General features: G+C 42.5%; 1 long non-coding RNA gene across 1 annotated transcript in view; it reads left to right on the top strand.

Moving 5' to 3' along the window:
* The first annotated feature begins 8,101 nt into the window (after positions 1–8,101).
* Positions 8,102–24,270, top strand: part of LOC117524205 — a 283,790-nt gene continuing 267,621 nt past the window's right edge. The window contains exon 1 of the long non-coding RNA XR_004564737.1: positions 8,102–8,148. This is a non-coding gene — a long non-coding RNA (uncharacterized LOC117524205). The remainder of the gene's footprint in view (positions 8,149–24,270) is intronic.

Here is a 24,270-nt window from a genome sequence, read left to right as displayed (position 1 = left end):
CCCACACAACAATTAGTGTGAGTTTTTATATGTTTTAATTTGTGCAGCACTTTGAATGTATAATTGAAAGTGCTATTTAAATAAATATTATCGACTGTGCTGGAAAGGCCCACGATTACTGTAAGACATGGATCGGATGTCATATGTGGGCTTATAATGTGCAACCCAGGTTGTTGTACTGAGTGTCCCAATTGAGACCTGCACTGGGTGAATGTGAAAAGATGGAACAAACAGTCAGCAAAGCCTTATGTTTCCATCCACTGTGCTTTAAAAAGGGAAATCCTGCCTCTTATATAAACCATCACACTATGAATTTAACACTTTTTATCAAATGAGAGATTTTAATAACAGGTGTAACACACTGGGGTGATGGGAAGGCTTTGAGCCGCATAGTTGCACCAGGTTACCAGAGAAGCTCTCGTGTGTTTTTAATCTCCAGAGCTGCACTCATGCAGGGACGCCTGCAACCATACACCCGTTCACGCTGAGCGTACATTAACTCCACTGATATTTCACGTCTTGAGTCACGCTTAACCACGATATGTTACTGCAGTTTGAGAGAATGATTTTTGAATCTGCAACCTGCCATGCCCACATCATCTCCTGCAACACAGTTTTGATTTTCTGGTAGAGTTTTTTTTTTTTAAACAAACAAGCAAATAATTATTGTGATTGTGGCCAGTATCAACATCTTGGACATTACAGCTTCTGGGAGTCAAGTCTTTGGCTCAAATTAATATAAATTCTAAGAATTAATGTTGGACTGCTGGGATCGTCTCCAGCCCCTGTGACTCTTAATTGGACTAAGCGGTTGAAGACGAGGGAGAGAGAGAATTTATGTTGTCTTTGACTGTTATTTCTTTATTTTTTTAAATCTTTATTTAACCAGGCTAGTCCCATTGAGATCAAGATCTCTTTTGCAAGCGAGACCTGGACACCTAACCTGCATGTCTTTAAATGTGGAAGGAAAAGAAAAAGACACATTTTGTTTTTCCTTCCACATTTAAAGACATGCAGAAATGTGGAAGGAAACAGGAGCACCCGGAAGAAATCCATGCAAAGACGGGGAGAACATGTAAAGTTCACACAGAAAGGCCACAGGTGGGAATCAAACCCATGACCTTCTTGCTGTGAGGCAACAGTGCTAACCACTAAGCCACTGTGCTAACCCGAGGCAAATGTTCCAGCTTTCACAGAATTAAATATTCATTCCATTGAAACAATGTAAAAACATTCATTATTTGTTTTATATAACGGGTAAAATAGATCTTTCTCATTTGATATTTTATTCATTTGTAAACAACAGACAAGGGACTTACATTTTGGTGTTCCACTGCTGCTAAAGTCCAAATTGTGACATGTAGTCCAGTGATGCTGTGCACTGACTTCGGACTTCCATAAAAAAAAAAGAAAAAAAAACAAGACTGTGTAGTTCCTCAGTCCAACCAAAAATCACGACAACTTTTCATCTGAACAGCTCTTCATGCATCCAGATGGCTTACAGCAAAGTGTATTTTGTGTGTGTGTGTTACAAGAATTAGCAGTGTCAGTTAGCTCAATCAAATCATGTCTCAGTAGAGTCGTTGTCCCCCGCGCACACACGTGCAACTGGGTCGGTGCTTGTGCGTGCATATGCTACCAAAAGAAAAAAAAAAGACTTTGTGTAGTTCCTCAGTCCAGCCAAAAATCACGTCAGCTTTTCATCTGTCATGTCGCCCCGGGTGCATACACACACACACACACACACACACACACACACACACACACACACACACACACACACACACACACACGCACACGCATGCAATCAGGTTGGCGCTTGTGCGTGCGTGTACTACCAAAAACAGACTGTCCTCAGTGCAGCGAAAAAAAAAAATCACGTCAAAAATTAGTCCAGCTTTTCATTCTTTCTTACTGCTTACAGCCTCCAGACAGTGTAGTGGATTTGTTTTGTGTTTGTGTGCGCACGCACATGGGTTGTGTGTGTGCGCATGTATGGGCGCACGTGCATGCGCAAGCACGTGGGCTTGTGCAAGTGTGCGTGTGTGCCCACACACACGTGTGCAGAGTGCAATGGTACGAAACATATGGAACCAAATTTGCACTCTAAATGGAACCAAACTGGACTCTCAATGCAATGCAACACAAATGGGATGAATTAATCCATGTCATTTAACATACAAAGCACCAATCAAATGACAAAGATTCACTCAGCCATTTACATATATATATATATATATATATATATATATATATATATATATATATATATATATATATATATATATATATATATACATACATACACACACACACATACACACAAGGTTGGGTAGGATTACTTTGAAATGTAATCCAAAAGTAATCAGATTACAAGTAATCCAAATGTATGTACATACATTTTGTATCACCAGTTATCCATCTTCATGATGAAGTGGTATAGAGGAGGATTTTCTTAAAAAGAAAACCTGAAAGTTTAGCTACAAATTGCCAGAAGGTACATCTGAGATGCAAGCCTGGATTTGATCTGTTTTGATGAAAGAAAATCCTTCTCTGCTCTACTCCACTATGAAGCTAAGAGTAGTGATGCAAAATGCAAAGCTTGCACTGTGCATAATTTCTGCAATCACAGCCACATAAGCCCATAACTTCTCCTGGGTTGTCTTGATGTCTTTGTGGCTTTCCTCACTCTTTTCCTTCTTGCACAGTCACTCAGTTTTTGAGAACTGTCTACTCCATGCAGATTTACCATAAAGTGCCATACTGTTTGTATTTCTTTGTAATTGATGTAAATAAAGTCCGAAACATATTCAGTGGCAGCTTTACCATCAGAGAGCCTCGTCCACAACTACCACAAAAGACTCCAAGCTATCAGTCATGTTAAAGGGGGCAACAAACAGTATTAAGAAAAGGAGTATGTAAACTTTTGATCAGGGTCATTTGGGTAGTTTGTGTTGTCATTATGATTTCAAAAGAGTAAACACAGTTGTTTGACAATAAATGGCTTCACCCAACCACTAACCATGAGTGAAAACAAAGTTTTTGTGTTATCATTCATATTCTCTGGAAAATGGCCAATAAATAAATAAACTTCTGCCAGGGTATGTAAACCTTTGAGCACAACTGTATATATTTATGGGAAATGGCAATTTTCTGGTGGTGTCACCAGTTTTATTTTTAGGGGGGTACAGCCCCATAAAACCCCACCCCAGAGCCGCTTCTGCTCACACTGTATGACGTGTCACAGTGTGGTCCTATGAAAACCCATATTTCTCACTGTGTCATGTTGACACACGTCTTTGTGTTATCGAGCGCATGAACATGAACTGAAGGGGGGAAGTGTTCCTTTTCGCTGGATGATATTGTTGTATGGACAGAACTCCTCAACTTCTCCACTTTGAGAGACAAAGACAGAAAGAAGAAAAACCTCAGCAGGTGCACGGCGACAGGTGACACAGAGATGTTTTTGTGCGTGCTTTAGCATAAAACCAACAGCACAGATGCGGTCCAGCCCGTTCCTCTCCCCACCCTCTCTGTGCTGCACACACACACACACACACACACACACACACACACACACACACACACACACACACACACACACACACACACACACACACACGCAAACTCCCGGGAGTGGTTTATACTGCACCAGATTTGGACTGCAGCCATGCCCCCCAGGTTACCCCGGGTCCTTCTTTCCCAAACTGTCCCGCTCGTCTTCCACGGGGCCCCAGCCTCCCTCTACTGGGAGGCCGGCAGAATGGCCTGAGCCGTAATCTGGAGCTCCATCATCAGATTGTTTTCAACTTTACTGCTCTTTGATTTCAAAATGAGGTGATCTGCGCATTTCACACAGAGAAACGTGCACAACCTCATGCCATCAATAACCAAATCCATGTTTTGCTCTGAGGTGTTTTGCATTTTCTACACTCTTCGACTTTGAAGCTTCTTCTTTGCACGTTTTCAATCCATAATTCATGTCATCGACACTATGCACACGGCTTAAAAAATTAAAATAAATTAGCAAATAAACCATAGCAGAGGTCATTTGTACTGTTTACAGATTTTAATGTGTTTGTCTCTACAGCGTGAACGTTTGAGTAGAATCTTTTTGTTGGGTATTTGCAGCAAAGCCACTGGAGATAAAATTTATGAAAAGCCGCCTCAAGTCTCCTTGATGGTCGATAAGACAAGCGAGCATTCAAGTCACGTTTCCCCCGAGCCTCCTGCATGGCATCTATCCATCATCTTATTGGTTGGCATGCCCGGCTCATGCCATCACCATGGCAATGTGAGTGTCCTCCTGGTAACCATCACCATGGCAATGGGAGTGTCCTCCAGCAGCCATCAGCATGGGCCAAATGTAAGCCTCTTAACCAGGATCGCCATGGTAATATGTTGCAGCCGAAGCACTGGGCTGTGGTTCGACTGTGGGTATGTGTGGGTGGAGTGAAATTTTTCCTCTCTCCTTGTATCTCCCCATCATCCGCACCATAAGTGGGCCCGTCCAGCCCACTTTTCACATCTCACTGCGTCAGCGTGGCAGGTGGGTGCCGCCGTGTCACCCCGGCCCTAAGTGGGTCCCGGCAGGAGGCGCAAATGGCACCAGAGGAGCAGCAGTGGGTCCCATCCCGTTGCTGAATTCCGCGGGCTCCTCTGGGTAGCGCGGCAGCCTTGTCCACTCGGCGCATCATCGAGTGTCCCGACGCGCAATAGTGAAAGCTGAGAAATCCACAGGAGGGGAATTCACACGGGGACCCGGTGGAGACAGAAACATGCCACTGCTCCAGCAAGGACACAGACACACACACAAACACAGCCATAAACATTAACGCGCACATGTGGCGTGAATGCAGTGCAGACACACACACACACGGTTAATTGTGCATATTCATGAGCATACATACAGGGTGTTCTGTTTCACAAGACTGACTTTTATTGTTTCCCCGGTGTGTGCTGTGTATGCACACACACATACACACACACACACACACACACACACACACACACACACACACACACACACACACACACACACACACACACACACACACACACACACACACGCCCATGCGCGCGTGCATTCCGCTAAAGAGCCTGGTGAGTATCAAGAAGCATAGCTTTAAGGTATGATATGTTAATAAAATGTGTCAAGATGTCTGGAACCCTTTCTCTCTTTATAAACAAACTTACAGCCTGAGCGCTGCTAATTAGCGAGCCCATCTGTTCACTTTAGGAAAGTTGTTGAGATTTACCACAGAAACTGTAAAAAGACGAGCTCACTTCGACACAGCAGATGACAAGTGTTAGAAATCCCAAATTCAAATCCCCAGTCGCTCTCTGTTGAGGCTATTATTCAATTAATTGTCTGTTTATTGATTTGTAAATGAAAGGAATCCTTTTTTTTCTTCTTATCTCCAGAACCCATACTGTCACGCTGCAAAGTTTGTTGCGGCGCCGCGTATCAACGTACAGACAAACGTTAGGGTGCAAGCCAGGATTTTCCAGATTGCAGGGCCTGGCTGAACTTGAATTGCTTTGAAAATAAGAGAAAAGCCTGAAGTCATTGTTCATTTGAATTGAGGCCTAAATTGAGATACGTTGGCACACAAGTTAAAGTTAATTAGGATAAAGCTTGTTCTTTTGAGTGTTACCAGTTGAAGCCTTTTAAGCTTTTTCAACTATTATATTTTTTCAGTGTGTGTATGTTGCATCCCTGTGATGGACTGGTGTCTAGTCCAGCGTGACACTTAATTGGAGTAAGCGGGTTTAGAAAATGGATGGATGTTACATGTTAAATGTAGGACTCTGTGCACTCTGCACACCACAATATAAATGTACAAGTAAATATACAGCAGGTAAAATAAATATTGAACATGTCACTATTTTTCCTCAGTAAATTTTTTTTCTAAAGGTGCTATTGACATAAAATTTTCTCCAGATGTCAGTAAGAACCCAAATAATACACACATACAAAGAAACCAAAACAAATAAGTACAGAAATTAAGTTATGTGTAATAAAATGCAATGACACAGAGAAAAGGTATTGAACATACTTACTGAAATTTATTTGATACTTAATAAAAAACCTTTGGTAATGACAGCTCAACGATGCCTCCTTTGTGGAGAAACTAGTCGCATGCTCAGGTGTGATTTTGGTCCATTCCTCCATACAGTCATTCTTCAAATGTTGAAGGTGCCATGGACCTCTTTTGTAATCTCTGATCTTTAGTTCTTTCTGTAGATTTCCTATTCGATTCAAGTCAGGTGATTGGCTGTACCATTCTAGCACCCCTATTTTCATTCCCTGAAACTAGTTGAGTTTCCTTGGCTGTGTGTTTGGGAACACAGTATTGCTAAAAAGTCCACTCTCATTTCATCTTCATTATCCTGTAAGATTTTTATCAAGAACGTCTCCATACATTTTTCCATTGATCCTTCCGTCAATTACCGTATTTTCCGGAGTATAAGTTTCACCTGTCAAAAATGCCTCTTGAAGAGAGAAAAAAAAAAAAAAAAAAAAAAAAAAAAAAAAAAAAAAATATATATATATATATATATATATATATATATATATATATATATATATATATATATATATATACTCAACAAAAATATAAACGCAACACTTTTGGTTTTGCTCCCATTTTGTATGAGATGAACTCAAAGATCTAAAACTTTTTCCACATACACAATATCACCATTTCCCTCAAATATTGTTCACAAACCAGTCTAAATCTGTGATAGTGAGCACTTCTCCTTTGCTGAGATAATCCATCCCACCTCACAGGTGTGCCATATCAAGATGCTGATTAGACACCATGATTAGTGCATAGGTGTGCCTTAGACTGCCCACAATAAAAGGCCACTCTGAAAGGTGCAGTTTTGTTTTATTGGGGGGGGGGGGGGGGATACCAGTCAGTATCTGGTGTGACCACCATTTGCCTCATGCAGTGCAACACATCTCCTTTGCATCATCCATGAAGAGAACACCTCTCCAACGTGCCAAACGCCAGCGAATGTGAGCATTTGCCCACTCAAGTCGGTTACGACGACGAACTGGAGTCAGGTCGAGACCCCGATGAGGACGACGAGCATGCAGATGAGCTTCCCTGAGACGGTTTCTGACAGTTTGTGCAGAAATTCTTTGGTTATGCAAACCGATTGTTTCAGCAGCTGTCCGAGTGGCTGGTCTCAGACAATCTTGGAGGTGAACATGCTGGATGTGGAGGTCCTGGGCTGGTGTGGTTACACGTGGTCTGCGGTTGTGAGGCTGGTTGGATGTACTGCCAAATTCTCTGAAACGCCTTTGGAGACGGCTTATGGTAGAGAAATGAACATTCAATACACAAGCAACAACTCTGGTTGACATTCCTGCTGTCAGCATGCCAATTGCACGCTCCCTCAAATCTTGCGACATCTGTGGCATTGTGCTGTGTGATAAAACTGCACCTTTCAGAGTGGCCTTTTATTGTGGGCAGTCTAAGGCACACCTGTGCACTAATCATGGTGTCTAATCAGCATCTTGGTATGGCACACCTGTGAGGTGGGATGGATTATCTCAGCAAAGGAGAAGTGCTCACTATCACAGATTTCGACTGGTTTGTGAACAATATTTGAGGGAAATGGTGATATTGTGTATGTGGAAAAAGTTTTAGATCTTTGAGTTCATCTCATACAAAATGGGAGCAAAACCAAAAGTGTTACGTTTATATTTTTGTTGAGTATATATAAGTTGCACCGGTGTATAAGTTGCACCTTTTTCTGTGTTATAAGCTCTCTAATTTGGGATTTCTGTACATTGTTGTAGTGTATCTTGTATTACTGGCATTTTTCTTTTGTTATTGGAGTTTATTTTGTTTAGTGCTTTGAATCTTAGGACAATTCTATGTATAAATAGTCAGTATAATTACTATTATTAATAACAAACATCTGAATTTTCAGTATATAAATCGCACTGGGAGTAAAGGTTGCCGGGCCTCCTAAATTAAAAAAAAAAAGAAAAATCGACTAGCGACTTTTACTCCGGAAAATACTGTATATGATGTTTGCCAGTGCAGTATGCTGAAGAACAGCCCCACACCATGATGTTCCCATTCACCTCCAACCTTCACTGTAGATATGGTGTTTTTGAGGTGATGTGCAGTGTCATTTCACCTCCAAACATGGTTTGTATATCTAAAGATAACAGTTGTGGTCTCATCTGACCAGACTATATCTCTCAGTATTTCACAGGCTTGTCTAAATGTTGTACAACTTTCAACGAGCTTCAACATGCTTTTTCTTCAGAGTGTATTACTTATTGTTTTCTTTTAAACAACTGCACATGTCAATTCCAGGTCTTTCTGAAGCTCTCCACAAGTAGGCCTCATCTCTCAGACAACTCTTCTGATAATTCTATTCAGTCCTCTGTCAGAAATCTTGTGAGAAGCACCTGGTTGTGGCTGGTTTATGGTGAAATTATGTTTTTACACTTTCAGATTATGGCCCCAACAGTGCTTACTGGAACATTCAGAAGTTTAGAAATCGTTTTGTAATCAATGTTATCAGTATCTTTTACAACAATAAGGTTGGGAAGATCGTGAGAGCGTTCTTTGCTTTAACCCATCATGAGATGTTTCTTGTCTGACACTTTGGTATTGAGACACATTTTATAGGCCATCATTTGGGACTGAACCAGCTGATATTAATTTGCACTGACAAGGGGCAGGATTGCTTTCTATTCTGTACTTTAACAGTTCCCATAATCCTGCTGCACTTCCCAGAATGCACTACAGCACTAGCAGAGTTCCAGCGGCTCACAGCACATGTAAATAAAGGCAAAGCAAGGATGTGGATGGCGCCGATTGAGCGAGTTCAGGAGCGATTGTGATGATGACAACAGGTTCTCTCAAGTTGAGAGGGTTATCTAGAGGAGGTGTAGCACCTGTGATGAACTTCTGTTGTACCCAATGTTGTCTTGTCCATACTTCATGAGGTGTGTTTACATTGTGCCCTAAAACGGAATGCTGCTGAAACTGACCTCTCGTGTGAGTCACAGACCGCCAGATAGCACGAGATTCACAACTGCGAAACAGCGAATTTACTAATAGGTTTCAGCTGGTGTCTTGGGTTTCCATGCCTTTTTGAACCTTTGAAGTATTGAACAACTGAAGAAAGGGTTCTTCATTTGTTCAATACTTTTCCCCTGTCATTTCACATTATTACACATAGCTTAATTCATGGACATCTATGGTTTCATTTCTTTCACGTGTGGGTTACTTGGGTTGTTACCAACATGTGGTGAAAATTTTATGTCAACAATACCTTTAGAAATATATGTACTTAGAAACATGATGATGTGTTCAATACTTATTTTACCTGCTGTGCATGTGTCTAATGGTGTTTTTGATTTTGTATGATGTCATGATATGGCTTCTGTATGACTTCATTATCAAGTTCTGATAACGTTGTGACATCTGGGTTATGGATCACATAAGGGATTGCCTGTTGGGGTGGACCTTGTGCCCCCCCATGGCTGCTACACCATGAAGGCCCAACAGGAACCTTGAACACAAGACTGGTAACGGGGCTGTGGTGAAACAAGAAGTCCTCAATGGTGGAGGATGTGATGGGTTGTAACCCAATGGCTGTGAAGGCAGGTCAAGCCTGCAGCAGGTCCTCAGGCCCCGATCGTCTAGTATTTCCAAGTTATCAGAACAGGCTAAGGATCTGTCAAAGACTGTTTGCCGACAAGCAATGAGTTTCCCCACATTAAACAAACCCACGCACACGCGTCTTTACACAGCAAATTCACAACTGTCAAATTAACACTGACAGTATCTATATGGGTCCACTTCTGTAGAACACCACAATGGAGGTGAGATGAAACAACCCACATGTTGTTGTAGTGCAGACCTCAATCTTTAATTTGAGAGGTTGAACAAAAATATTGCAGGAATCATTTTGGAATTACAGTTATTTTTATACACAGTTCCCCCATTTCCAGAGAGCATAATTGGGTGAACTAAAATAATGAATTTCAATACAAATCACTTTTAGAGACTTTTCTTGACAAGTCAGATGATAAAACATGAACATTTCTAAGTTACTGAATGTGTCTAGGACTTCATTTACCTCAGTAATTAAAAAAAAAAGTCCTTCTTGGAAAACTGCAGTTGACTTTCTGAAAAGTGTTTTCTTTTATTCTCCTGCATTGAACTCCCCTACACTCTGAGAACCTATGCAGGACTGTGAAAACATAATTCAGAATTTACGTCTTTGCCAGTGCAAGTTGGCTCTGAGACAATTGTGCAGAGACACATGTCTCCTATCCTCTAGCCCCGCCCCTGAACGTTCCCCAAACAGCATCACTGAGAGTTGCAGCAATTTGCTGGAAGAACATTAATTGCTGTGGCTGGGGCCCAGGTTTGCTCAGCATCTCTACTTGTGTGTGAGAGAGAGAGCGAGAAAAATGGAGTGTTTACATTAGTTTCTGTGCTTCTGTCTGGTGGTTGGCGGGGTGGTGGTGGTGGTGTGGGGTCATGGGGGTTGGATGCAGGCGGTCCATCTGCTCTCTTCCGCTCCTCTGCACCGCTATATAAGATTACGTTAATCTGGGTACTTGTCAGGACCGGTTAGTGAAAGCAGACGACTGGGTGGGACTCATGCTAAACTGGGTGGCTCAAAAATATGGGTTTCCGCCCTCAGATTGGCCGGAGCTGATCTTGGCACAAGATGAGATGCTGAGCAAACAGTCCTGTAACCAACCGCTCTGCCCGTATAGGTACCACAAAGATGTTCCAAAAATAAAAAAATAGCATGAGCACTTTAGCTTCATGTGATTATAAATATAAAATGCAGCATATTTTGTCTGTAAGGATGGAGTATTTTTAATAACTGATCATTCACCATTTCCCAAATTCAAAATTATACCAATTGTACTTTTTTAATTCATCAAAAAATAAGTGGATGACCTTTTGTTTTACGAACAAGAACATACATAAAATATTTTTATTACATTCATCTTTATTTTCTGTGACTGCTGTGGTCAGTGTCATTTTTCTGGTGTCAGCAAAAATAACCACTGAGCTGATGTGAAAATAGAGCAGCACTCTGAGATCATCAAGAAGCCAAATCTCACCTGTTCTTAGATATCAGCAGCATAACATCCACCAAGGAGGTTATGAATTCACAGTGAGGGTACAATTATTCAAAAAAATACTTAACTAATTTTCTTGAAACTTTGTGGAAAGGGAGTAGAAGCCAAAAAGAAAAAGCCAGTAACTAATGGAGATGATCCCATTGAGGGGGTGAATCCAGTTTTTTTATTTATTTATTTAAATGCCTTCTCTTGCAATGTTAAAGAAAATTGTGTGGATGTGTGTGGTGGGGGTGGGGGATTCATGACCATTTATCAAATTGTGCATAGAAATGGTTTTAATGGTTTTCATGCAAGCAACAGTTAGGATGCAAATACAAAACAACAACAACAACAATAATAATAATCAGTATTTATCAAACGTGTATGTTGGTCCTAAGCACATCAATAGGTATCAAATGTTGAGACACGCACTTTCATAGACATTTGTACTAAAATGCCCTTATTTTAACATATATATTAACAAAAAAAGCCATCACCAGCAGAATAATGACTAAGAGAGTGAAGAAAATTAACTTTTGTGAAATGGAGATTTAAGTCTTTGTGTCGACACAGCAGAGAGACAAATATTTATAAATTAAATTAAAATAAATGCCGCAAGTGGCAACATTCTGTGGCAATGACCTATCTGCCATCCACCAGTACTTTTCAAACAAAGCATTTGTAATGACAATTTACTCATGGTGTCGACTGCTGTTTGATCAGTTAGACATCAAAATCACTTATGGGCACTAAGAAGCTTTAACATACTCACTACAGCAACTATCATAAAACATTCTAATTAATAGAATAAATAGACAATTATTTATCGTTACAGTTGTCCCTGAATTCTTTGCAGTCCTGTGACATCACCAGCTTCACTCTAGATGGAATCTTTCTTAATGAATTTGTGCAGCAATAATAACAACAACAACATGGGCCCATTTTTAATAGCAGGAGGGAAACTGTTGGCATATTGCCGGGTAGTTCATAGAGGCTATCTTTTGTAGGTTTTTGACACCAATGAGGCTACACGCCTGTTTCTAACACAACGTAATTACTAATTGTTCACTTATTAAATTGAGGAAATAAGGAACGTATGGGGATGAGGTTGCATGATGTGAACGCACCAATGCTTTCTAGTAGCAATTTTCCTGTTCTACAACTAGATGCTGTGTGTGCACACATGGTCAGAGTTGTGTGTATATTTACCAGCTCGGTCTCACTTTTTTTCCCGTGCCCCCATCACAAAAAGAGGGTGCTTTTCATGACAGTTTTTTTTATTTTGCTATTTATAATCTTCCCCGTCTCCTAATTTTAACCATAACCATAGCATAAGTGTCTACCCTCCCCAAACGTTAATCATGACCCCTCATTTCACCCCACATTTTCTGCTCCTCATCACGAAATTAATCCGTATCCCCATTACAAAAAGCGCCCTGTTTTCGTACCCCTGTCATGAACCCACAGATTAATGTACTTTTCGGAATCCAATCCCACAAACTGCCATGCGACTGGGTTGATATTTACACACAATGGAGTAGCCATTCCTGAGTACTAGATGGTAAATTCCATACTTTGAGGCCCCTGAAATTCCGAGAGAGTAGTGGACAGCCACTGAGTGGTGTGTGGGGTCCAAATCCAGATCTTCCCTTGCTGGTTTGGTTACGGGTTGTTTAACCTCTTAAACCCTAGAGTCCCCAAATTTGGGGACTTGCCCTGTTTGGGAACATTTGAAAACTCATAACTAACCAATGCTGACACCAACATACACTTATCATACATCACAATGTCAAGCGAAGTCTCCTCTACAAAAATATCCACTTCAATCACATATCAACTAGCCACAGCTGAAACACCAAGCAAATAAAGACATAAATCTGAATTCATTTTTTTGGGGGAAAAACCTCATTTACTCCTACCAAGTATTTACTTTCAGTTCTTTTGCATCCACAACATTCCCTAGAACCTGTCTTTTAGCTGATCCAAACTTGCATTTTTGACCTTGTACAAGCTGAGAAACAAATCATAATGTATGGGTATGTGAGTTTGGTGAGCCATAGGCTCTAGGGTTTAAGGGGTTAAGGAGCAGAAACATCATGAGTGTATTTTGATGGTTGGTGGAAACCAGCGTGGACGAGGTGAGAACACGCAAACACCACACAGAAAGGAGCTGGGCATTGGTGGAATCAAACACTTGACTTTCTTGTGAGCCGAGCGTGCTTATACTTATTCTCTCATGGCAACCCATGTATGCAGTAGAATCCTTCAGTGTTTCCTGTTTCAATTGGAAATGGATCCCGAGACTGAAAGAGACTTGTGTATTTCCGAGCTTTTATGGGAGGCTAACCTTCCCGTAAACGCTGTCCGATATTTTGACCGCTTCGTTAGACAGATCTGAGTGATCTCAGCGTGACTACAAGTGCTGAGACATGGTTTGTGGCTGCTGACTGGTAACCATGAGGAGTGTGTCAGGGGTTAGTAATGCAGCAGCCAGACGCTCTGTTTGTGTCCCGTTCCTCCCCTGATATCACCTCTGTTGTTTACCCCTCTTGAAATGTTTTTATTCCCGTTAAATAGGCCTCCTAAATCCTCTCTTGCATCCTGCTCCTGATGCTGTTTTCTAAGCACTTTAAGGCTGTAATGATTTTGTAACTTGTTATGCTAATTAACGCGGCCCTCTCAGACCGCGTAGCAAAGAGAAGGATTTATTGGCCATTTGCTTGGAGGAGAAGAAAAGAAAGAAGTTGGAGTAATTAATCCCGTTAACCAAGGATAATTGGGCAAAAAGTAGCTGTGCCACTGGCAGGGAGGAGTAGCGGTTAACCTCGTTTCCTGTGTTTTATTTCAAACTTAATGTTTCCTCTTGTTGAAACTTCCTCCCAGGATTCTTGCTAATGCGTCTTCCCGCAGCCCATTGGTGGGTTGAGGCAGCATTGGGGGCCAAAGAGAGAAGGTGCCTGAATTCAGTCAAAGAGAAGGATCTGCTGTCCAGGCTATTGTGCTGACACCCACAGTTCTATAGGTTGAGTGCAACTCTTTTTAAGAAAAATGGCAAAAAGACACTTTCTTCTAAATGTTCCTCACCGTCAGACCTCTAAAACCTGCGTGTATACCTCGTTACATCACGCTTAAGCCACACATCTTTTGTAATGCTTTGGTTGTTGTTGTTGTGTGTGTCTGTCTATTGTGTTTTGAGCTATTGTGTTTTTAACAAAGGCATCCAAGTGATTGCAGTTCTTCATTGCAATCATCTCGTTTTTGAACTTCACTTGACATCATTTGTCTGATCCATCTGTTAGTCCAAAAGTTCTATACAGAAATATCACTGTTCAATACCTCATATAGATCCTGAGCTGTGGTTAATGTATTTTAGACAATATGCCCTCTGATTTGATCTCGACATGACAGTCTGCTGAGTTTATCCAGCAAGTGTGATAAAAATTGCTTTTTGAGTTTTCAAGATATTTCCACAGACAGACAGACAGACAGAAGTTCACTGCGATAGCCTCTTTCCGTTTCCCAGCAGGGCTAATTAAAGTCATAATGAGCATAAACTGATTGCACATTAGTTCCACTTTCATGTGCCAAAACAACCAAAAAAGCAGGTATGTGCTTATTTAATATGCACTGAGCTGTTTGCCACCTGATGTACAGTGCCACCTGCTGGACATGGCTGGGCTTGTTGCAGGGAATGATTTTACCATCACATGCATGATGGAAATTAGCTGTGGTAGAAGTTTCCTGTCTCTTGACATGAACATATTTCCAAAGCCTAGTTCTGGTGGTATGGACCTGATACAGTCACTGTGTCCATCAGCATTGAGGACTTTGACAGCAGAGCCCTCAGGAGGAGAGTCCACCACCCGGCTGTTGAGGAGCTCATGCAGCAGACCCAACAGTCACCCACCAACCACCTCACAGCAATGCAATGAGCCACATCCAGCATCTATCACCTGAACATCCAACTCCAGCCATCCTAGACTTTGTCCCAAGAGGGACCCACAGCACCCCCAAGCTGGATGTCAGTCCTGGACCAAACTTAACAGCTCGACCAGGATAAACCGAGATGAAAGGTGGTCCCAAACCTGATTAGCGCGACACAACCATGAGCACAAGATTGTGATATCTTGTACACCTCCACTTGTTTACAAGATATCTGAAAAGATGTGTAACCACTAACCTGTGTGAGAAGCAGCCCTGTTCTGTCCAACACCAACTGTATAATTCCATCAAATATTCCCAATTCAAAGTTCTGGTTTGAAGGACATCATATTTTCAGAGAAGCATTACTTTATTTTAAATAGTCCTGTTTGATGACATATTCAAGTGTGGTTCTGTTTTGCATTAACATGATTTTTATACAAAGAGACATTTTTCCAGGTTTTAACGGTGAAATTCCCATGTACGGAGCCTTTTATGATCAGCTGCAATAACAAGCTAACTGGTTCCATACCCACTCGCTTTCTCCCTGAGGAGAAACACTCATCTGTTTTCGTCAGTTCCATGCCGGGACTCTAACCGGAATAGGCACATCCTAATTTCATCCACTTTCAAGGAATTTATAGGCTTTAACAAGACCTCCTTGAAGATGTATTTATATTAGAATGGGGGGGGGGGTAAAAAAAATACCTGTTCTTAAGAGAAGGTTGGGTCAGTTTTTTCAAAAGATCTTCATTCTGTTCAGTGAATGGAACATCAAACATGCTTTTATTTTATTTTTTCCTCACAACACCCTGTACAAACGAGGGGCTTTGTTTTTCTTAGAAATGCCTTTTTAAAAAACATATTGATAATTCCTTCCTTCCTTCCTTCCTTCCTTCCTTCCTTCCTTCCTTCCTTCCTTCCTTCCTTCCCTCCCAACTTCCTTCCTTCCTTCCTTCCTTCCTTCCTTCCTTCCTTCCTTCCTTCCTTCCTTCCTTCCTTCCTTCCTTCCTTCCTTCCTTCCCAACTTCCAAAATTCCTTCCTTCCTTCCCCCCCACTTCGAAAATTCCTTCCTTCCTTCCCAACTTCCAAAATTCCTTCCTTTCTTCCCATCCATCCATCCATTTTCTTCTGCTTATCCGAAGTCAGGTCGTGGGGGCAGCAGCTCAAGCAAAGCCGCCCAGGCCTCCCGATCCACACACACCTCCCCAGCTCCTCCGGGGGAACCCCAAAGCGTTCCCAAGCCAGCCGAGAGACGTAGTCCCTCCAGCGTGTCCTGGGTCTTCCCCAGCGCCTCCTCCCGATGGGACATGCCCGGAACACCTCTCCAGCGAGGCGTCCAGGGGGCATCCGGAAAAGATGCCCGAGCCACCTCAACTGGCTCCTGTCGACGTGGAGGAGCAGCGGCTCGACTCCGAGCTCCTCCCGAGTGACCGAGCTCCTCACCCTGTCTGTAAGGGAGCGCCCAGCCACCCTGCAGAGGAAACTCATCTCGGCCGCTTGTACTCGCGATCTTGTTCTTTCGGTCATGAGCCAAATCTCATGACCATAGGTGAGGATCGGAATGTAGCTCAATCGGTAAATCGAGAGCTTACCCCCCTACTCAGCTCTCTCTTCACCACGACAGTCCGATACAGTGACCGCATCACTGCAGATGCTGCACCGATCCGGCTGTCGATCTCACGCTCCATCCGTCCCTCACTTGAGGCAAGGACACTCCACCGACCTGAAGAGGGCAAAGCACCTTTTTCCGGTCGAGAACCATGGCCTCGGATTGGAGGTGCTGATTTTCATCCCGGACGCTTCACACTCGGCTGCAAACTGCCCCAGTGCACGCTGAAGGTCTTGATTGACGAAGCCAACAGAACCACATCATCCGCAAACAGCAGAGACGAGATTCTGTGGTTCCCAAACTAGACTCTCTCTACACCCTGGCTGCGCCTAGAAATTCTGTCCATAAGATAATGAACAGAACCGGTGAAAAAGGGCAGCCCTGACGGAGGCCAATGTGCACTGGAAACAGGTTTGACTTACTACCGGCAATGCGAACCAAGCTGCTGCTGCGGTCGTACAGGGACGGTTAGCCCTTAGCAAAGGACCCTGGACCCTGTACTCCCGGAGCACCCCCCACAGGGTGCCCCGAGGGACACGGTCAAATGCATTCTCCAGATCCACAAAGCACATGTGGACTGGTTGGGTGAACTCCCATGAACCCTCAAGCACCCGATGGAGCGCGTAGAGCTGCTCCAGTGTGCTGCAACCAGGACGAAAACCACACTACTCCTCCTGAATCCGAGGTTCGACCATCAGTCGAATTCTCCTCTCCAGTACTCTGGAATAGACCTTACCGGGGAGGCTGAGGAGTGTGATCCCCCTATAGTTGGAACACACCCTCCGGTCCCCCTTCTTAAACAGAGGGACCACCACCCCGGTCTGCCAATCCAGAGGCACTGTCCCCGAACGCCACGCAGTGTTGCAGAGGCGTGTCAGCCAAGACAGTCCCACAAAATCCAGAGACTTATGGTACTCAGGACGGATTTCATCCACCCCAGGAGCCTTGCCACCGAGGAGCTTTCTAACCACCTAGGTGACTTTGGCCTGTGTAATGGATGAGTCCGCCTCTGAGTCCCCAGTCTCTGCTTCCTCTTCGGAAGACGTGATGATGGGATTGAGGAGATCCTCAAAGTATTCCTTCCACTGCCCGACAACATCCCCAGTCAGGGTCAACAGCTCCCCACCCACACTGTAAATTTCCACAATTCCTTCCTTCCTTCCCAACTTCCACAATTCCTTCCTTCCTTCCTTTCCCATTTTTCTTTATTCCATCCATATTTCCTTATCGAGGGCAGTGGTAGTGGCCAAGTTGTTAGTGTGCTTGGTTTCAGTGTGGAAGGTTCCCGGTTCAAACTCCACCCCTGCCACATTTCTCCGTGCAATGTGGAGATACATCCAGAAAGGCATCCGGCATAAAACTTGTGCCAATTAAACATGCAGATTCACCTCGGATTTGCGTAGCGACCCTGAATGAAAACAAGGAAGCAGCCGAAGATACTAACTTTCATACTTTCTTATCTGTAGCCTTCATCATTTCTCTCTGTCCTTCCTTATTTCTTGACATCCTTGTTCCCATATTTCGCATACTTTCATTTATTTTCTCCTTCTGTTTTTTTCTTCATTCCATCATAATTCTTCTTCCTTCTATTCCTATGCATTTCCAAGCTGGGAAACAATGGATTTCATTTGAATGAGGCTTGTTGACATGCGGGGCAGTGAACAATTCAGCTGCATTAATTTGAGAAATCAACAATTCTTGGCTGTGCTGCTAATTGCTGTTTTGATGGTTTTCCACGTTGGGTTATTAGCCACATTAGGTCAGATTAAGGACACGCGTGCCAACACAAAGACCCATAATTAAGAGAGGGTACGGAAGCTACAGTGGGACCTGTCCACTTATAATCGACTTCATTAATACGGCCAACTTAACTCAAATGTCACAGTGCTCGCAGGAAGGCCGTGTTACTTTCAATGTGAACTTGTAGTCCTGCCATCTAGAGTCCACATTAGGCCCTTTAGAATCCACAGTAGGGCTATTGTCACTGTCAGCCTATAGGAAGGAGACAAGGGCACAGTGGAGAGGAATAAGGCCACGTCCAGGTCTCGACAAACCCTCCTGCAATCAACGGCCTCATTAATTAAACTCGAAACACTTTTTTCTTCCCACAGCACTGCCTTCACTTCATGCCTGTTACTATTTTGTTGTTTTTTTTGTTGTTTGTGCTTCCCCCCGCTGCCTTCGTGAGGAGTGCTTACACCATATGGTTGCAGATCAAATAATGTCAAACATTTTGCCCTTGCAAGTTTTTGCAATTTGCAGTTTCCAAATGTGAGACCTGTTGAAAGCAGGGGTGATAATGGGACACGCGCTACCCCCCGCCGCATTTGTCCCGCCGTATCTCCCTTCAATTAATGCTACAGCGGGAGTTTCGTGTAATAACACTTGCACTTCTGTGCTGTCCACATGAGAGAGGAGACGAGAGAGAGAGAGAGAGAGAGAGAGAGGATGGCAGAGGAGGAGAGTTGCACAGAGAGAAACAATTAAAAACGGTGTTGTGCGGCAATGTGAGTGTTGCGTGTTGGCTAAACGAAGCACACAGACGAACATGTAATCGGCGGTTGGTCGAGCGCATGCTAAGCTTGTCCATCAGTGTTGCAGAGTGCAATCAAACGGGTGCCTGCAGGATGGAGGATGCATTGACAGCTGTAATTACCAATCACCATGGTGATCACTTTTGGCCTCCTATGGATGGCCAGCAGAGGCTCCTCCCCCACGCCGCCTTTAATCAGATTGGGCCGTCAGTTGCCAGGTGGATGTGGGTGGGCTGGATGTACTACTTTGGGTTTTTAATTTTTTTTTTTTCTAAATTAGGCATTTTTAGGCAAACAGAAATCACGCAACTGCCCCCCGCCCCCCATCCTCCACGTGTCTGTCTGCAGATCAGGAGGCCAGTCCGTCTTTAAGGGCGTGTTTATGTGTTCATTTATAGGACGTATTATGACAATACACAGGATGTCTCTTTGTGGTTATCTATAGCATTTCTTTGACTTCATATAACAGCAAACATAAGTATTGTCTCAACGCTGTCTTTGTTCTCGCCTTATTTACTTTCGGCAGTGATATTCTCATTGTGTTGTTAAACAAGCAGGAGTTTGACATGCCATAAAACTAACAAAAATTAGGTCAAGGATCAATACGGTGATTTTTTTATTTTTTGTTATAATGTAAATGGCGTTAAAAACATATGTGCAGTTCAACTTTTTTGTATTTATGTTGTTTTTTTATTGTGAGATTGCAACTGAAGCAAGAACTATGTTTTAAACTTTTTCCTCTCTGTTATAGAAGAAAAATGCACACACTTTTAATGGAATTATTGAATATTTTACTCAATAAAAACTGCAGAAGAAAATGATTCTGCCAGGAATACATGACAAAGAGTGAAAATCCAAACTGTAAAAAATCAACTGAGTATTTTTCAACTGAAGTTGAAAAACCTGATTTACAGTGCATTCAGAAACACAGTGCTTCATTTTTTCCACATTTTGTTATGTTACAGCCTTATTCCAAAATGGAGTAAATTAATTTTTTCCCCACAAAATTCTACTCACAACACCCCATAATGACAACATGAAAAAAAGCTTTTTTGAAATTTTGCAAATTTATTTAAAAGTAAAAAATAAGAATTCACACCCTTTGCTCAAGCAATTGCAGCCTCATATCTTCTTAAATATGATGCCATAAGCTTGGGCACCCATCTTTGGGCAGTTTTGTCCATTCCTCTTTGCAGCACTTCTCAAGCTCCATCAGGTTGGATGGGGAGCGTCTGTGCACAGTCATTGTCAGATCTCTCCAGAGATGTTCAATCAGATTCAGGTCTGGTCTCTGCCTGGGCCACTCAAGGACATTCACAGAGTTGTCCTGAAGACACTCCTTTGATAGCTTGGTTGTGTGCTTAGGGTCATTGTCCTGCTGAAAGATGAACCGTCACCCCAGTCTGAGGTCAGGAGCAGGTTTTCATCCAGGATGTCTCTGTACATTGCTACATTCAGCTTTCCTTCAGTCCTGACTAGTCTTTCAGTTCCTGTTGCTGAAAAACATCCCAGCATGATGCTGCCACCACCATGCTTCACTGTAGGGATGGTGCCTGATTTCCTCCAAACATGACACCTGGCATTCACTCCAAAAAGTTCAATCTTTGTCTCAGACCAGAGAATTTTGTTTCTCGTGGTCTGAGAGTCCTTCAGGTGCCTTTTGATAAACTCCAGGTGAGCTGCCATGTAACTTTTACTAAGGAGTGGCTTAAGTCTGGCCACTCTACCATACAGGCCTGATTGGTGGATTACTGCAGAGATGGTTGTTCTTCTGGAAGGTTCTCCTCTCTCCACAGAGGAATGTTGGATCTTTGACAGAGTGACCATCATGATCTTGGTCACCTCCCTGGCTAAGGCCCTTCTCCCCTGATCGCTCAGTTTAGATGGGTGGGCAGCTCTAGGAAGAGTCCTGTGGATCCAAACTTCTTCCATTTACAGATGATGGAGGCTACTCTGCTCATTGGAACCTTCAAAGCAGCAGAAATGTTTCTGTATCCTTCCCTAGATTTGTGCCTCCAGACAATCCTGTCTCAGAGGTCTACAGACAATTCCTTGGACTTCATGTTTGGTCTCTGCTCTGACATGCACTGTCAACTGTGAGACCTTATATGTATACAGCTGTGTGACTTTCCAAATCATGTCCAATCAACTGAATTTACCCCAGGTGGACTCCAATTAAGCTGTAGAAACATCTCAAGGATTATCAGTGGAAACAGGATGCACCTGAGCTCAGTTTTGAGTTTCATGGCAAAGACTGTAAATACTTATGTACATGTGATTTCTTAGTTTTTTTTAAATAAATTTGCAAAATTCGACAAAAAACCAAAACTTTTTCCACATTGTCATCTGGGGTATTGTGTGTAGAATTTTGAGGAAAACCAACGAATTTCATCCATTTTGGATAAGGCTGTAACATAAAAAAAGCGCAAAAAAGTGAAGCGCTGTGAATACTTTCCGGATGCTCCATAATAGCCAATTTATTAATCGTATTTGAGGTGGGATGAAACTGTAGTACCAAAGTCTGTTTTATTAAATTAAACTGGTTAAAAAAAAAAATCACTAAATGTTTCATCAGAATGCTCAGTTTTCCACAGAACCGGCTTTAAATAGCTTGACAAAAATGAGTGACAGATGTCAAGACAAATGGACTATTGTTTCTTCTAATTAAGCTTTAAAACACAGTCATACAGGTTTGTAGTTCTCCTACACACAGTGTTGCTGACGGCGGAGCAAAAGCACCTTCGTGTTGAAGTCTCACAGGACACGCTGGACTCTGAAAAATGATGCCCACCTCTTCCACAATTTCTCGGATAGTCACACGACTGAAAAGCCACCGAAAGCCGTCTGGATCTTCCGAATGGTGGAAGAGCTGGACATGTTAGGGCTTGTCCTGTGAGACTTCAACACGAAGGTGCTTTTCCTCCGCCGTCAGCTTCGGCAACAAATTTCACCGCCACTCTTTCGTGGCCACATTTTCTGTCACAGTGGAATGTGCTGAAGAAGTGCTGATGTCCACCTCTTCTGCAATTTCTCGGATAGTCACACGCCGGTCCCGCATCCCACAGTGTTCACTTGGAAATGATCCGGTCGTTTCAGCATGTTGATGGCCGACCGGAGCGTGGCTCGCTCCCACCGTTGTGCGGACGTCTTTAAACCGGTTGTACCTCCTTAATCTGTGTGATGCCCAAAGGATCATCACCGAAAGCCGTCTGAATCATCTGAATGTTTCCACCTGGCTGTCGCCCAGTTTCTGGCAAAATTTGATGCAGTCGCGCTGCTCCAGTCGTTCCACCCATTTTCCTTGCAATGAAATCCACCGAGAGCACTACACACGTCCTCACACAAAGGCTGCTTGCAAGCAAATGACGCAATCGACAGGCATGAAAAAATTCACGCATGCGCACAAAGGTTCAAGGTTTGCTCATGCAAGCACACGGATTCAAATCCATCAGTTTTTTGCAAAAAATAAAAAGGTCGGATACTTTTCTAACAGACCTCATAAGTCGTGTGCGAGAATTTTCCTGAAATGCCAGAATTTTAAGCCTTCACTACTCAGTATTTTAATATGGAAACCCATTTTGCATTATGGAGGTAATCACAATACTTTATAATTATACAGCGTTTGTTGAATATGGACACAGGAAAAAAAGGTAAGACCCTTCGACTGCTCCCTTGTTTGCACTCAGAGTCGCCACAGCAAATCCAACATAGATCTGTATGTTGAATTGGCACAAGTTTTACGGCCGGATGCCCTTCCTGATGCAACTCCACATTACCTGTTGTAGGGGTGGGGTTTGAACTGGAACCTTCCGCACGAAACCAAGTGCACTAACCACTTTTCCTTGAATGTGGACACAAGTAACGAAAAAATAAAAACTTGCATGGGATTATGAAACAAAAATATGTCAATTTAAGATTTAGTAAACACTACATTCAGTTAATTTTGCAGCAACTTGCATAATATCAGATTTTTAAAATGCAAAAAAAAAAAAAAAGAAAGTCACAAAATACCTTTAATTCACACACACACACACACACACACACACACACACACACACACAACACACACACACACACACACACACCACACACACACAACACACACACACAACACACACACACACACACACAACTGACTCATTGGATTGAATTTCCATCTGATAAATATATGTAGCCCCAATTAAATTAAACTATCTTGCATGAATGTGCTTTATTTGAGTTGAAGCTACATATATTAATGAGATGCAAATCTTGCACATAAATGAATTGAGTTCATCCAATGTCATATTTTTGGAGTGCAGAAAACAAGAGCATCAAGTAGTATTTAAGTTCACAAAAATGGCAGTTTTGATGGTCTCTTAAATGTTTGTTTTTCTTGCAATAAAAACACCTCTGTGTGGGTGACAAAAAATAAATGAATAAGCTGATTACACGTAAAGATGAACAAACCTGTGAGTATTTGTACTGTTTTCATGCATGTGTGTCATCTCTTCTTCTGCAGTCATCTGTTGTGTAGCAGAGCTGGAGACTGTATTGGTAAATGAAAATTCCAGGTATAGACTCATAACGCCAGTGTGATAATTAGAGCAGAGAGGCTTAAACCAGCGGCCCGCGGGGAGGCAGCCCCCAGTGCCGAGAGATGCCACACAGCTGGATCACAGTTAATTAACTAATTGAATATCATTTTGCCAGTTAGGTGGAAATTAGCAGGAAATTAAAACGGGTACAAACATAACATTCGAATTGACATAAGAAAATTGAATTTAAGGGAATGCCTTTTTTTCTGGCAGGAGCTAATGATCTTGTGGTGATTTTTATTGCAGAGCACATAATTAACTTATGCTTCTTGATTTTTCCATGCTCGTCTTTGATTTGTCTTAATATTATCGTCCACGTGTTTGTTACCTGCCTCCATCACTCACACTGAGTGTATTTTAATCCTTGCAACTGCGTGACTTTCACTGGTCCCGTCTGAAAATATCAGAGTGAGCGCTTCTTGCTGTGAGGAAGCAGCAACATGGCTTAAGAAGGCAAAGAAATATCTCTGGATGTCATTTAACAAAAAGGAGGTCAAGCT

This window comes from Thalassophryne amazonica, chromosome 14 (assembly GCF_902500255.1).
Source record: "Thalassophryne amazonica chromosome 14, fThaAma1.1, whole genome shotgun sequence".
NCBI lineage: Eukaryota > Metazoa > Chordata > Actinopteri > Batrachoidiformes > Batrachoididae > Thalassophryne > Thalassophryne amazonica.
The sequence above is the reverse complement of the archived record's forward strand: the minus strand, read 5'-3'. Positions and strand labels throughout refer to the sequence as shown.